This window comes from Mandrillus leucophaeus, unplaced genomic scaffold, assembly GCF_000951045.1.
Source record: "Mandrillus leucophaeus isolate KB7577 unplaced genomic scaffold, Mleu.le_1.0 Scaffold602, whole genome shotgun sequence".
NCBI classification, from domain to species: Eukaryota; Metazoa; Chordata; class Mammalia; order Primates; family Cercopithecidae; genus Mandrillus; species Mandrillus leucophaeus.
In genome coordinates, this window is record NW_012106498.1 from 456,922 (window position 1) to 474,193 (window position 17,272).

Genomic DNA, 17,272 nt, shown 5'->3' on the forward strand with positions numbered 1-17,272 from the left:
CATTCAATTTCCATGTAATTGTATAGTTTTGAGTAAACTTCTTAATCTTGATTTTTAATTTGATTGCACTAGGGTCTGAGAGATTGTTATGATTTCAGTTATTTTGCATTTGCTGAGGAGTGTTTTACTTCTGATTATGTGATCAGTTTTAGAAGATGTGCCATGTGGCAAAGAGAAGATTGTATATTCTGTTTTTTCTCAGAGAGGAGTCCTGCAGATATTTATCAGGTCCATTTGATCCCGTGCTTAGTTCACATCCTGAATATCTTTATTAATTTTCTGTCTTGATCTGCCTAATATTGTCAGTGGGGTGTTAAAGTCTCACACTACTATTGTGTAGGAGTCTAAGTCTCTTTGTAGGTCTCTAAGAACTTGCTTTATGAATCTGGGTGCTCCAGTGTTGGGTGCATATATATTTGGGATAGTTAGATCTTCTTCTTGAATTGAACCCTTTACCACTATATAATGCCCTTCTTTGTCTTTTTCAGTCTTTGTTGGTTTAAAGTCTGTTTTGTCTGAAACTAGGGTTGCAACCTCTGCTTTCTTCTGTTTTCCATTTGCTTGGTAAATTTTTCTCCATCCCTTAATTTTAAGCCTGTGCGTGTTGTTGCATGTGAGATGGGTCTTTTGAAGACAGCATCTCAAAGGGTCTTGTTTCTTTTTTGTTTGTTTGCTTTTTTTTTGATACAGAGTCTCACTCTGTCACTCTGTGGCCCAAGCTGGAGGGCAATGGCATGATCTCAGCTCACTGCAACCTCCACCTCCTGGGTTCAAGCCATTCTCCTGCCTCAGCCTCCCAAGTAGCTGGGACTACAGGTACATGCCACTACGCCCAGCCAACTTTTGTATTTTTAGTAGACACAGGGTTTCACCATGTTGGCCAGGCTGGTCCCAAACTCGTGAACTCAAGTGATCCTCCTGCCTCAGTCTCCCAAATTGCTGGGATTACAGGCGTGAGCCGCCGCGTCCAGCCAGGTTTGATTCTTTATCCACCTTGCCACTCTGTGTCTTTTTTTATTTTTCTGAGACAGAGTCTTGCTTTGCCACCCAGGCTGGAGTGCAGTGGCATGATCATGGTTGACTGTGACCTCCACCTCCTGTCTTCAAGCAATTCTCATGCCTCAGTCTCCCAAGTAACTGGGATTACAGGTGTGCACCACCACACCCAGCTAATTTTTGTAATTTTAGTAGACACGGGGTTTCACTGTGTTGGCCAGGCTGGTCTCACACTGCTGGCCTTAAGCAATCTGCCTGCCTTGGCCTCCCAAAATTCTGGGATTACAGAATTTTGTGGCTCACTGCACCTGACCTCTGTGTCTTTTAATTGGGGCATTTAGCACATTTACTTTGAAGGTTAGTATTGATATGTGTGAATTTGATCCTGTCCTCATGATGTAAGTGGGTTATTTTGCAGACTTGTTTATGTGGTTGCTTTATAGTGTCACTGGTCTGTGTACTTCAGTGTGTTTTTGTAGTGGTCAGTAATCGTCTTTACTTTCCATAATTAGTGCTTTCTTCAGGATCTCTTGTAAGGCAAGTCTCATGGTAACAAATTCTGTCAGCATTTGCCTGTCTGAAAAGGATTTTATTTGTCCTTCACTTATGAAGCTTAGTGTGGCCAGATATGAAATTCTGGGCTGGAATTTCTTTTCTTCAAGAATGTAATATTGGCCTCCAATCTCTTCTGGCTTGTAGGGTTTTTGCTGAGAGGATTGCTGTTAGTCTGATAGGATTCCCTTGTAGGTGACCTGACCTTCCTCTCTAGCTGCCTTTGAAATTTTTTCTTTCATGTTGACCTTAGATAATCTGATGATCAAGTGTCTTGGGGATGATCTTCTCATGAAGTGTCTTACTGGGGTTCTCTGAATTTTTTGAATTTGAATGCTGGTCTCTCTAGCAAGGTTGGGGAAGTTCTCATGGATGACATTCTGAAATATGTTTTCCAAGTCGGTTCCATTCTTCGCATCTCTTTCAAGTACACCAATGAGTTACAGATTTGGTCTATTTACATAATTCCATATTTTTTGGAGGTTTTGTTCATTTCTTTTTATTCTTTTTTCTCCATTCTTATCTGACTGTCATATTTCAGAAAGCCAGTCATCAGACCCTGAGATTCTTTCCTCCATGTGGTCTATTCTTGCTATTAATACTTGTGATTGCATTATGAAATTCTCGTAGTGTCTTTTTCAACTCTATTAGGTCGATTACGTTCTTTTCTGTACTGGCTCTTTTCTCTGTCAGTTCCTGCATTGTTTTATCATGGTTTTTATCTTCCTTATATTGGGTTTCAATATATTCCTGTTGCTCAATGACCTTCATTCCTACCCATATTCTGAATTCTATTTCTGACATTTCAGCCATCTCAGCCCAGTTCAGAACCCTTGCTGAAGAGACAATGTGATTGTTTGGAGGAAAGAAAGCACTCTGGCTTTTTGAGTTGTCAGAGTTTTTGCACTGGTTCTTCCTCATCTTTGTAGGCTTATCTACCTTCAATCTTTGAGTTTGCTGACCTTTAAAATTTTTTTCTTTTATCCTATTTGATGACCTTGAGGGTTTGATTGTTGTATAAGGTAGATTCCACTGACTGGCTTCGTTTTTGTTTTTGTTTTTGTCTTTGTTTTTGAGACAGAGTCTTGCTGTGTTGGCCAGGCTGGAGTGCAGTGGCATGATCTTAGCTAACTGCAATCTTCACCTCCTGAGTTCCAGCAGTTCTCCTGCCTCAGCCTCCCAAGTAGCTGGTATTACAAGCGTGCCCTGCCACCATGCCCAGCTAACTGTCTTTTTGTATTTTTAGTAGAGACGGGGTTTCACCATGTGGGCCAGGCTGGTTTCGAACTCCTGACCTCAAGTGAGCTGCCCGCCTCGGCCTCCCAAAGTGCTGGGATTACAGGTGTGAGCCACCGCACCCAGCCTGGCTTCATTTTTGGAAGATTTTAGAGGGTCAACGCTCAGCTCCCAGCTCCTGGACTGTGTGCTCTAATTCTGGGGGACTTGTATTGGGCCCTGGCTTTGTTCTCTGGCTCCTTGGGGTTGAGGATTCACTGTGTTAAGAGGCCACGGTGCCCCCGGACCACTGGTCACTACACTCCAATAGGTGGTGTCAGCCGAAGTGTTTCATAGTGGGGTGACAGTGAGATTTGACCTCATAGTGGCAGTTGTGTCAGAGTGCTAGCAGGTGCCAGGTTGCCTGCCCCTCTGTGGGTGTTCACCACATTGGCAGAGGCAATGCAGCTGGGGCAAGAGGGCAGGGTGTGGGGTGGTTGTGCTGGTGATTGTGTGGGCAGTCGCACTGGAGGTGGTGTTTGCTGGGGGCAGGACGCTGGTGGGTGCAGGTCTGGGTGCCTTCTCTATGCTCTACAATTAGGAGTGGTTGCTTAGGGTTGGGGAGAACCCACTGTTCTCTGTGCAATGCTAGCATAAGGGTGGTGCACTGACAGAGGTGGGGCTGGCTGGCTTTGTGCCCACCAAGGCTCCATCTGCAATGATGGTTGGCGACGGGCGGGGGTGTGGGATGGGAGACTGCACTCCCCCACACTGGTGGGGCAAGGAAAGCAAAATCTGCCTGTGCAAACATGCACCAGCAAAGCTACGTGGGGAGCTGTGGTGGGCCCAGGGGGAGCTACAGTATGGGAAGGGCGTGTGTGGGCTGGTGTATGGCCATACGGGCCACCCCATTGTAGCTCTCCACCGGTCAAGCATGGTCCACGAGTGCAGAAGGTATGATACTCCCCAGGGCACCCTGGACTGCCCTGCAAGCAGGTGTGAACAGGCTGGGGTCCTGAGAGAGGCTGGCATACCAACTAGTGCTCAGGTCGGACTGGCTCCATCTGATCTGCGAGACCACCCTGCAGAGTTCAGTTTCTACAGCTCCCCTAGAACTAAAGTCTCCTATGGGAGCAAGGAGAGCCTAGGGGGATTGCCATCCCTAGCTGTGCTCCACTACAAACGCTCCCATATCAAACCCTCCAGGCTCCACATCAGCTGGTGTACTGCCCCTACCGCTTCTCTAAGCAGCTGTCCCTGCCAACTCGAGTGTCATGGCAAGAACAGGTTCCTCCTTGCCAGTTCAATTCACTCATTTTCCCAGAGCCACTGGGGGTCAGGAGCAAGTCCCGGTGTACAACAGCCCTATGTAGGGTTCCCAGCTTCCTCCCGCTTCAGCCCAACTTGTGTCTTCCCTCGTCCACTCTCAGTGTCTTCCCTCTGAAGCTCTGTTAGGAGCATGCCAGTTGTCTCAATGCCTTGGTGGGAGCTATTTTACCTGGCTGTGTCTAGTGGACCCTCTTCCCTCCCCCACATTACTCCTAAATTGACCCTTTCCCATAATAATCTTCAGTTCTCCTGCCCTTTATTTTCAAATTTTCATCTTGGGCCATTTTCCCTCCATTTAAAAAGCTCCATTTAGTATTTATTTTACTGTAAGCCGATTGGAAACAAGTTCCTTTGGTTTATTTTTTAATGTCTTTTTCTTGCTTTCGTTTTTGAAAGATATTTTCACTGAGTGTCGTAGTATAATTTATCAGTTTATTTTTTTCAGCACTTCACAATGTCACTTCTTTGTCTAGTAGAAAGGCATCTGTCAATCCTTCTGTTGCTCCTTTGAAGGCAATGTGTATTTTTTCCCCAGAGCTTCTTTTAAGAGTGTCTCTTTGATCTTTGTTTTTCAGCAGTTTTCCTAGATGGATCAACATGTGGTTTTGCTTTGCATTTAAACTGTTTGAGGTTCAAAGAAACTTTTGAATCTGTGGTTTTTTTAAAACTGATTTTTGTAAATTGTTAGTATTTCTTTAAATATTTCTTCTGCCATCTCTCTTTCTTGAAGACTCCAATTACACATACGTAAACCGTTTCATAATGTTCCCTGTATCTTTTAGGGTTTTTCCCTACATTTTCCATTATATTTTTTCTTCGTGATTCAATTGGAATATTTTTTTCCAGAGAAGTTTTCCAGTTCACTAATTCTCTCAGCAGTTGTTAAACTCATGTACTGAATTATTAATTTTAATTAATTAATTTTTTTCTTTTAATTCAATAATAGCTTTTGGGAACTAAATCCACATACCATAAAATCTTTTACAGTGTATAATTCAGTAGTTTTTTAATATAGCCCTAGAGTCGTACAACCATTACCACAATCTAATTTCAGAACATTTTCATCATCCCAAAAAGAAACTCCAAGTACATTAGCAGTCATCCCCTATTCTCTCCTCTTCCCAGACCCTGGCAACCGCTAAACACTACTTTCTGTCTGTATGAATTGCCTATTCTGGACATTTCAAATAAATGGAATCATACAATAGGTAGCCTTTCATGACGGGCTTCTTTCACTTGGCCTTTGTTATCAAGGCTCAATCATGTTGCAGCATGTGTCGGTACTTCATTCCTTTTTATGGCAGAATAGTATTCCCATATATAGATACATCACATTTTGCTTATTCATTTATAAGTTGATGAACATTTTGGTGGTTTGTACTTTTTGGCCATTGTGAATAATATTGCTATAAACATTGCTGTACAAGTATATGTGTAGATATATGTTTTCAATTCTCGTGGGTATGCACCAAGGAGTGGAACTTCTGGGTCGTGTAGTAACCACGTTGAACATTTTGATAAACTGCCAAACTGTTTTTCAACGTTTCAGCACAATTTTGCACACCCAGCAAGGTACGAGGGTTTACATTTTTCCACATCCTGGCCGAACTTTGTTACTGCCTTTTTTATTTTAGGCATATTGGTGGGTGTGAAGTGGTGTTTCGTTGTGGTTTTGGTTTGCATTTCCCCAATGACTAATGATGTTGAGCGTTTTTATGTGCTTATAAAACATTTGTATGTCAATTAGTTTGTCTTTAAGTTCTAAAAGTTTCTAACAGATTCCAGGTCTTTGATGAAATTCTCCATTTTGTCATCTTTTTTAAGGATGATTATCATTTTTTAAGGATGATTATAAAATAACCATAATTATTTTATAACCTGTGTCTGATATCACCAATATCTCAATCTTCTGTAGGTCTAATCTGTTTCTCTTTTTCACTTTTTATTTTCTGTCACTTGGTTCTATTTATTGACATGACCTAGAGATTTTTACTCCGATGCTAGACATTGTATATGAAAAATTATAGAAGCTGTGTGTGATGTTTTCCTTCTTCAAAGATAATTTAATTTTCTTCTGGCAGACAGATTGGGGCAGATCACCCTAATCCAATAGGTAATGTGATACTTTGAGGCTGGGTTTTAGGGTTTTTGAAGCTAGTTTATTTCTGCTTTGCCGTTACTGCTATCTGCAGTCTGTCAGAAGTCTCAACTGAAAGCCTGGAGGTATTTTTCAAAGCTCCAACTCTTTGCTAAGCCTGACCTCCAATTTTTGACCCCTCAGCACAATGAGACTTTCACTTTTTAGCTTCTTACCTGTCTCTCACTATGTAGTTTTTGTTTTAATTTCTCTGATTTGAATGACTTAGGAACCAGCAACTGCCTTAATGGCAAAAAACAAACAAACAAACAAACAAACAAAAACTATCAATCTCACTTTTCAGCCATTCTGTTTTCTCTGGGATCCTAAACCTTTAAATCCCAGTTGTCTTGCTAGTCCTGAACTTCACATTTTGTTTCTCTAGCCTTATAAGACTCCTACAAGCTCTCTAAGCTGCACCTTCCTGCATGGTCCTAGACCCTGTGCTTTTTGCTTATAATTTTTTGCTTATAATTCATTAAATGTCTCAAGAGAGAAAATGATAGGGAGTGTTACCCTGATCTAATTGCTTTTTATTTCTTTCTCATTCTTAGCCCCTCAAGTCTTGGATGCTGTGGTTGCTTTCTGATACCTTCAAAGATTTTTTTTTTAAATCTAACTTAACAGTCAAGCTCAGTGAGATATGTGGTCTAAAACCAGCGACCATGTCAGTACTGGTAGGTGATGCCCAACAGATGATAATTTAATGAAACCACAGCACTACCCTGAAAACAAATACAATACTGACAGCTAAGACAGGTTGTTTTCAATCTGGTTCATTGACAAAACTACATTCTATGTGAGGACTAAATTCTCCCATAACTTTTCTTTATTTGAACCACTGTGTAACATTTGCTTTAAGAGGATACTAGTCGTTTGGCATTTATTTGGTAGCAATGAATCATTTATATACAAATATGCATCTTACTTTTTCTCAGTTGCCTGTAACAATTAAGATAGCATTACTGGGTGGTGGTTTGATACACACAAATGCAAGTGTAGGCCCTGAAATGCCACAGGGGATTAGCCAGATTATCTTATAATTACACTATATTAAAAAATTATCATCCAAATAAAAACATAAGAAATCTGAAATCTTATTCTATACTTGCTGACCATTAAGAATATGCTGGTGTCCACCATGTGAAATAATTTTATCTATTGTTGGTGATACAAAGTGATACTTCGCATTTGTGCTTACTATTGCCACCTGGTTGTTTAGATCGCTCTGATTATAAAATTGTGTAAACATTCTCTACAGAGAAAAGAGGCAGAACATTATAGAAAATGGAAATGAAGTGACTGAAGACAACCCTTGGTGTAAGTGCCCACTGAGAACACAGGAAGAAAGTGACTTCAGTGTCCACCTGGTACAAATGGCCACTGAGAGTCCCTGGTGTAAGTAACCAAAGCAGTGCCTGGTCCAAGATGCCACCTAAAACACTGTGAGACTTAGAGAGGAGAAGCAAATTGTTTCAGAGCACACAGCAAGTTACTTGGCAGTTCCAGGGTCAGTGCTATGCTCTACATTGCCTCTATTTCTTCCTGAATTAGAAGAATTACAGACAACTGGAAAAATAAAATTACTCCCTCTCTTCCCCCTAGACAGAAAATGAAAGTAATGAAGACTTTGGGTAAGAATTTTACAACAGCATTCTCAAAGCTTTGCAAGGGGCTTTGTGCATTTAAGAGAATTTGCTATTTAGAGGTTCAGAGATCTGGCTCCTGGAGTTTGGTTATGAAGAAGGCAGAGGCAAGTTTGAAGAAAAGGCACTGACATTTCTCAGTACAATGTGAAGTCCTGAAATAGTTATGAAATAGAATTCTTTGCAATTTCTAAAGTGGTTAGGAAAATCCTCTTCTTTGTACTTAAGAGTTCACATGTACACATACTCATGTACATAAGTGTGCACAGGCACGTGTGCTAGCATCTGTTTCCGCATTTATGCATACAGGTTTGCAAATCCCCCTTTTGGATCACTCACCAAAAGGAACAGAATGGATCATCCATATTGGCCCAGGACTGGACCAGACTATATAAATTCAAGGGTTTATAATGGTCAATTACTGTCCTTGTGAAGCACCAAGGCATTTCTCTAGACTTAGTTACTCAGACAGGAAAGAAGTACTCATGACGGGTATGGCTGACTGAATGTATGGTCACAATGCTTCTCTCTCCTGTGGTGGCATACACATCCACCCTCCAGCTGTGACCTCATGGTATGTGAAGTGTGCTTTCCAATCCTCGCACTTTGAACTTGGCCATGTGACATACTTTGGCTACAGAGCTGTTCATAGACATAGGAAGGCAGAGACTTGAAATATGTATGTGTGGCAGACCTTGCCCTCTTGCATTTCTATTATTGCCATGAGAAGAACATGCTCCAGGTAGACCATTCTTCCAAGGAGGATGAGAGACCAGTGGAGTAGACCTGGGTCCAGCTTAGTTTGGAGCCAAGCCCCAAATGCCATGCAGACTTATGAAGATGAATACATGACTATTGTTAAACCACTAAGTTTGAGGCTAGTTTGTTACAAAGAATTATTGCCACAATAGCTGGCAAATACAATGGGGGAGGCAGTGAGTCCTGGACTGAGATCAATTTCTGTGGGTAAGAAGGTGAAAAGAAGTGAAAATAAATGTATCTAAGAGAGAAGAATAGACAACAGAAAGCCGGGTTAGGAACAGAAGCATGCATATGAGGAGACCCCCGAAGGCAGCATTAATTTTTGGAGTTTCTGCTTTAATTAGCCCATCCTTTCAGCAAAGTTCGATCTGCACATGCAGTCTTGTGTGGTGGATATAGAGAATAAAGCCTGGTTGGAAGTTGTGGGTGAAGAGCAGCCTCCTACTTAGGGGCTGTGTCTAGGAGTTCCATGCAGTGACTACAGTGAAGTGGCCATGCCCCACAGTCAAGTTGCAAACATCTGAGATGAGTTTGCTATGGCCAGGAAGAATTTTCTAGTACATCATAAAGGAGAAATTCAAGGTCTCTGAAGTGGCGGGGGATTGCTGGGAGTGATAATGGACTCTCAAGTAGCACTTCAATGTAAAGAATCTCTCATATAAACTATGCACATGTAAATAAATTACAGGCATATAGAAAAATTATGAATTTCACAAAATCCACAGTTTATCAAACATATTAAGTCCAAAGTACCATGTTCCTCCAATTTTAGTATACATAAGAGTCTCCTAGGGTGTTTATTAAAACTGGAGATTCCTGGACCCCATTCCCTGAACTTTTGATTAAGTCAGTCCAGGGCCACACGCTAAGAAACATTGATAAGCTGCTTCCTTGCTATGGTTACAACAACCCCTTGTCTTTTATGTAGGAATTTGGGTATTTCAGGCCCATTTTACACAAGATCCAACTATAATTGTCCTTTAAAAGGTTGAAATAGCCACCAGAAGACCAGGCTTATTGCTATGTGCTCTGCATTTTTTAAGTAGAACCTCCTGAATTCCTCTTTCTATCTTTGTTATTCAAACAACTTCTAGTGCTTAAAATGCACCCCAGAACTCCTTAATGATATGTCATGTGTCACATCAAACCAAACTACATTTAATTTTTTGTGTTTGTCTTGTCACTTCACAGGCTAAAATCTTTGAAATTTCAGTTTTTAAACAAATAAAATCTGTTTTCACATCCTTCTGCCTTTTTCAGGGCAAAGTGGAGGAGAAAAAGTCTGAATTGCTTTTTGTTTGTTTTAAGTTAGGTCTATTAATGTATGATTTATACACAGTAAAATTCACCCTTCTTAGGTACACACTTCTACGAGTTTGACAAACTTATATACTGACATCACCACCATCACCAATAAGACTTGGGATATTTCCATCACCCTAAAAGAGTTTCCTTGTGCCCTTCGTTAGTCAATCTCATCTCCTTTGTCACTATAGTTTTATCTGTTGCAGATGTCATACACATGGAATCATACAGTATATAATCTTCTGTATCTGGCTTCTTTTACTTGGTTCAATGCTTTTGAAATGCACCCTTGTCATTCATATCATCAGTAGGTTGTCCCTTTTTACTGCTGAGTAGTATTCTAGCATATGAATGCACCATAATTTGTTTACCCATTAACTAGTGGATAGACATTGTGACATTTCCAGTTTGGGGCAATTATGTAAAAAAGCTTCTATAAACATTTGCATACAGGCCTTTGTATAAGTATATGTTTTTACCTCTTAGGTAAAAACTTAGGAGTGGGATTGTGGAGTCATATGGTGTATTAGTCTGTTTTCACACTGCTGTAAAGACAGTACCCGAGGGCAGCGCACAGTGGCTCACGTCTGTAATCCCAGCACTTTGGGAGACCAAGGCGGGTGGATCACTTGAGGTCAGGAGTTCAAGACCAGCCTGGCCCACATGGCGAAACCCCATCTCTACTACAAATACAAAAATTAGCCAGGTGTGGTGACACAAACCTAGAATCCCAGCTACTTGGGAGGCTGAGGCAAGAGAATCACTTGAACCTTGGAGGTGGAGGTTACAGTTAGCCGAGATCATGCCGCTGCACTCCAGCCTGGGAGATAAAGTGAGACTGTGTCTCAAAAAAAAAAGATACTACCTGAGATAGGTAATTGATAAAGGAAAGAGGTTTAATTGACTCATAGCCCCGCATGGCTGGGGACGCCTCGGGAGACTTACAGTCATGGTGGAAGTCAAAGGAGAAGCAAGGTGGCAGGAGAGAGAAAGCACAAGGAAGTGCCACACTTTAAAATCATCAGCTCTTCTGAGAACTCACTCACCATCACAAGAACAGGATGGGGGGACCATTCCCATGATTTAATCACCTCCCTACAGGTCCTTCCCTCAATATGTGGGGATTGCAATTTGAGATGAGATTTGGGTGGGGACAGAGTCAAACCACATCATATGGTAAGTATATGTTTAACTGTAATAAAAATTGCCAAGCTGTTTCCAAGATAGTAGTTGTACCATTTTACCTTCAGGCCAGCATTGTATGAGGAATTGCTCATATATCCTTGCCAGTACTTGACATTGCATTTTTAAAAATAGCTATTCTAATACATATGGAGTAGTGTCTCATTGTATGCAATCAGTTATATCTGTTCCTGAACCTAGCATGAACAATTGTGAAGCAATTGTGGAGCAATTGTTCATGCTAGGTTTAGGAACAGATATAACTGATTACTCCCATAGTACTTGTGGTAGAGTCTCCTACGGTGTTTTTTAAAACTGCAGATTCAGGCCGGGCACGGCGGCTCACGCCTGTAATCCCAGCACTTTGGGAGGCTGAGGTGGGTGGATCATCTGAGGTTGGGAGTTCGAGACTAGCCTGACCAATATGGAGAAACCCTGTCTCTACTGAAAATACAAAATTAGCCAGGTGTGGTAGTGCCTTCCTGTAATCCCAGCTACTCAGGAGGCTGAGACAGGAGAATCACTTGAACCCAGGAGGCAGAAGTTGCAGTGAGCCAAGATTGCACCATTGTACTCCAGCCTGGGCAACAAGAGTGAAACTCCATTTCAAAAAAAAAAAGGAAAAACTGCAGATTCCTGGACCCCATTCCTCGAACTTCTGCTGAAGTCAGTCTAGGGCCACACTATAAGAAACATTGATAAGCTAATTCCTTGCAACAGTTATATTTTAGTTCCATGCCCTTTGTCACAGGACTTTGCAGTTTCTTTCACTAGAGGCAGGGCATGTCTTCCTGCCTCTTTGATGGCAGGCCTATCCATATGCCTTGCTTTAGTCCATAGTGCTCCAGTAATAAGTGCTCCAGTTCTGATACTAGTTCTAAGAGGCCATGTAAGTTTCCACCCATCTTAATTGTGTTTCTTCCATTACCGTAAGAAAATCATGTTCTGCTAGATCAGGAAACTCCAGGTGAAGGGTGTGAGAGTATACATTTTTGCTGTTTTAAGCCACTTAATTTTGGTGTGGTTGCTTACACAGCATTGTTATACCAATAGCTAACTGGTACAACACAACAAATTTCACTGTGTGGCAAACTCTTCAGAGTGCCTACCCATAAACATTCCTCTCTTTATAAACACCTTTAATAGACATTTTATAAAAGATGATATATAATGTCCAACAAGCACAGTAAAAGATGTTCAAAATCATTAGCCATCAGGGATATACAAACCAAAGCTACACTAGAATGCCATCACATACCTACTAGAATAGTTAAAATTAAAAAGACAATTACCAAATGTTGGTGAGGATACAGAAGAACTTGAACTCTCGTGCATCACTGGTGGGGGTATAAAATGGTACATCACTTTGTGAAAATGCTTGGCAGATTCTTATAAAGTTAAACATCCATCTACTATATGAGCTAGTTATTCCACATCTAGGTATTTACCCAAGAGAAATAAAAACCTACATCTACAAAAAGACCTGTACATACATAAATGTTCTCATAGTAGCTTTATGTGTAATGGCCAAAAATTGAAAATATACCAAATGTACACCAACAAGTGAATGGATAAACAAATGTGGAACGTATAAGAATACTACTCAGCAGTAAAAAGGAACTAAGTATTGCTACATTCAACAATGTGAATACATTTAAAAACATTATATAGAGTGAAAAAAGTGAGACACAAAAGTACATACTGTATGACTGCATTTATTAAAGATGCTAGAATATGCAGACTAATCTATTGTGTTGAAACACAGATCAGTGGTTACCTAGCGGTCTCGGGTAGAAGGAGGGATTGACCACAAAGGGACACAAGGAATCTCTTGGAGTGATGGGAATGTTCTGTATCTTGACTGTGGTATATACATTTGTCAAAACTCATCCAAATGTATATTTCCAATAGGTTCAGTTTATTGTACAAGTATTATACTTCAAGAAAACTGATTACACGTTCTTCCTTTCATCCTCGCTAGCAGAATCCTCATTTTGTTTAGCGGCAGCAGGGCTTTCTTTGTAGCTCTGAGTGGCTATTTGACATGGTCCGGCCTGGGAAATGTCAGTGAAAATTCCTTGGTGGTGCTTCCTGGAGAGCTCTTTGATAGGGGCAAATTCAGGTGGTTACATGCCTTTTGTCATTCCTCTTTGCCCTACCTATAATAAAGAAATGATGCTGGAGTTGCCATCCCAAGACAGTGAGACAACAGGCAAAAGGAACAAACTCACCCATGAAGCATGGAGAAATAGAAGGAGCGTAAGTTTAAATAAAACATCACTGTAGAGCTGTGGTGTCAGAAAGAAAAATAAACCCACTTCTTGCTTCAGCCACTATAGGGCAGGGTTTTTGTTACTTACAATCAAATATCATTTCAACAGATGCAGTCTGTCTCTGTTAAGGGATTGAACTCACTGTTTCTAAATCTCAGACCTATTTTGCTGATTTTCTGGGCCACACTCAGTTGTAGACTCTTGGTTGTTTTGGGCAACCCTGGCTCAGGGTACCTAAGCACCAGCTTCTTTTCCTGGCCCACCCTCACTGGCCAGCTCTCATGCCCGGTCCCCACTTTCTTACATTTCCCTGAGACAACCAGGTTCCAGAGTTCCCACAAAGTCACTGTGAAGCTCCATGCCGTCCTAAAGCAGGTAAACTCTCTTTTCTCTCCTTAATTTACTTTCCCAGTCAGCACACTTTGACTCAGGCTTTTTTTTCCAAACTAGAAAATTTGTGTTTTGTTCTCAAGTATAAAGCTTGACTCTCCTTACTGGCATTTTCTACCACTGTGCTCTTCTGCCTGTGTCTTTTTCATCATAGCACTGATCTTAGTTTTAATAATACATGTGTGATTGTTAATGTCTATCTCCCTAACCAGAGAGGTGTTAACCTTCAGAAGGGCAGGAACCACATCTATTTTGTGCTTATCTTTATTCTCATTATTTGCAGGTAGTCACGTGGAATCCCTGAATGTTAAATGAATAAACAAAACTTCCACAGTATTTACAGGTAGTAATCAGACTCCTAATTCATTAGCTCAGATTAACAGCCTTGTTCATGCCATGATCATTTTTTGAAAAAATTACAAAACCATGAAGACCAGGCCCACTAAAATATATACACTAATTTCAAACAGGTAGTTAACAATCATTTTTCATCTTGTGTTAATTTTCTGACACCTTCCTCATACCAACTGGTATAATCCCTTTTTTATCTCCTATTTTGTTGAGTAGATAATGAATTGGTTTGAGTTCGCTCATCTATTTTCTCTACTTTTCAAAATAACTTACTCTCTAGGAGTACCTCCTAAGCTCTACTTTCAACATGGAAGGCAGAGCTGCCCCCTTTTCTCCAGATACTCTGGAATCTTGTTCTTGCAATCAACCCCCTCTGCAGCAACTGCAGTCTCTTCCTTTCCAGTTCTCTTTCCTTCTGTCCTCAGGTATTCATTCATTCATTCAACAAACATTTATTAAATGCTTGCTAAACACTTTGCACTGTTTTATATCTTTGAATACATCAATGAGCAAATCTTCACAGAATTTACATGCAAGTGGAGGGAAAGAGCAGACAATAAACAAAACAAATATGTAAATTACAGTATTTGAGGGCTAAGCAGAAATAAAGCAGGAGAGAAGGAAGGTGGTGGAGGTTTTAATTTTAAATAAGATAGTGAGGAGGGGCTTCACTGGGATTAGCAAAGCCTCAAATAAAGTGAGGGAACACATCTTGTGGGTACCTGGGTATTATGTGCTAAATTGTGTCCATCCAAAATTTATATGTTGAAGTCCCAACACTTCGTGCTTCAGAATATAACTATATTGTATTTGGAGATAAGATCTTTAAAGCAGTGATGAAGTTAAAATGAGGCTGTTAAAGGTATCCCATACTCCAATCTGACTGGTGTTAGAAGAATAGGAAGAGACATCAGAGAGAAGAGGCAGTAAGGGGGCTGCCATCAGCAAGGGAAGAGGCAGTAAGACGGCTTCCATCGGCAAGCCAAGGAGAGAGGCCTCAGAATCCAACCTTAATCTTGGACTTCTAGCCTCCAGAACTTCGAGAAAATAAACTATTTTTGTTCAGGCCACCTGGTCTGTGGTATTTGTTAGGGCAACTCTAGGAAACTAATATATCTGGGAAGAGTTCCCTAGGCAGGCAAAACAACAAAGGAAAACCCCCAAGATGGGACTTGATTGGCCCAATGGAGTGAGCAAAGGCAGTATGAAATGAAATCAGAAAAGCCATAGGAATCAGATGTTGTAGCACCCTATGGTTTATTGTAAGGACTTGGCTTTTCTCCCGAGTGAACTGGGGGACCTTTTGAGGGTTACGACCAGCATTGTGGAGAAGCAAGAAGACCGGTGAACAGGAAAGACTTGAGTTGCTGGATCAAATACAGCTGACAAAACAAAGATTATCCTTTGAATACAGCACTGGTGGCCTCAGCGAGAGCAGTCTCGGTGGAGTTGAGGGTGTGAATGCCTGACTGTGGTGTACTTGGGAATGGGAGAAGAGGAATTGAAGATAAGGAATTCTGAACACTCGAGTTTTGCCATACAGAGGAGCCAAGACATGTGGTAGGAGCTGGAAGGGGAAATGGGGTTTCTTGTTTGTTTTGGGCTGGGGAGAGATTAGAGCATGTTTTTACCAGGTGAAGGATAATCTAGTATACCCATATTGCCAACACTTTAACACATCTTCACTGGTTTTGGACCAGGTGCAGTGGGTAATGCCTGTAATCCCAGAACTGTGGGAGGCTGAGGCGGGAGGATGGCTTGAGGCCAACCTGGGCAACACAGAAACCCCATCTTTACAAAACAAAATTAAAAATTGGCCTGGCATGGTGGCACGCATCTATAGTCCCAGCTGCTCCAGAAGCTGAGGCAGGAAGATCGCTTGAACGCAGGAATTCAAGGTTACAGTGAGCTATGACCAAGCCACTGCACTCCAGCCTGGGCAAAAGAGCAAGACCCTCTCTCTAAAAAAATTTTTTTTTAATGTTCACTGGTTTTGATGCGGGTAATAGCCTCCCGGCTAGTTTCCTCATCGTTGATGCTGTCACTGCTGAAGATGCATTTTCTTATCACTTTACTCATCTGCTCAAAAATCTTCAGGAAGTCTTGACTTGCAGTATTAAAAGTTCAAATGCCTTGGCTGAACATTCCAATCTTCTCCACTCTGCCCTTTTGCAGTTTCATCACTGTCTTTGGTGAGGTACAAAGCGTGCCAGGTCACAGTCAGAAGACATGAATTAAAGTCATGATTCTGTGACCAACCAGCTATGTGATCTTAGGCAAACCACGTCAGTGCACCGGGCCGGGGCTCCTTCCCGTTCCTAAGGAGGCGGGAGGCGTGTCGGGTAGACTAGATTGTCGCAAGTCACTGTCATCCCTAACAAGCGGACCTCTGAGCACAGTTGCGGCCACAAGTAGGCCCATCTCCTGCACCCTCCTTACCCTTCCACTTCTAGGGGCCACACGACTTCTATGGCCACTTCTTCCTACTTCGCTTTTGCCTTCCTAAGTAGACTAGGCTTTAGAAGAGCTACAATGCCAGCTTCTTTAAGGTCGACCTCCTGCCGGTCATAAGGGACTTGCCTCCCACTCTTCACTTGGGACCGTCCCTTCACTTGGGACCGTCCCTTCACTTGGGACCGTCCTCTTCACAGTCAGAATCCGCCACGTAGTAAGTGCCGCTTCCAACCAATCAAGAGGCAGTTAGCGCAGACCTTTGAGGGATATCCACTTCCACCAATGATCTTGAAGTTTTCTCCAGCGCCTTGCTTTGTGGGGCGAGGCCAACCACCGCGATGGCCAATCTGTTGCAGGAAAGGTATTCCGGGAACTGATGAGCACACCAATCAGGTAAAAAGACGTCGGGGAGGGGCATTTCTCATTGGTAATTGCGTCCGGAAGAGGGACGGGCCTCGAACGACGAAATTACGATTTGATTGGTTGGTGCGATGTTGACAACCAGGGAAAGTCCGCCTTCCCCAACGAGGCCAGCCTGGGAACATAGAGTGGCAGCGGCCGCAGCCAATGAGAGAGCAGAAGCGCGGAAAGTTTGCTCAATGGGTGATGTCCGAGAGAGGCTGTCACTCAGGTGGCAGCGGCAGAGGCCGGGCTGAGACGTGGCCAGGGGAACACGGCTG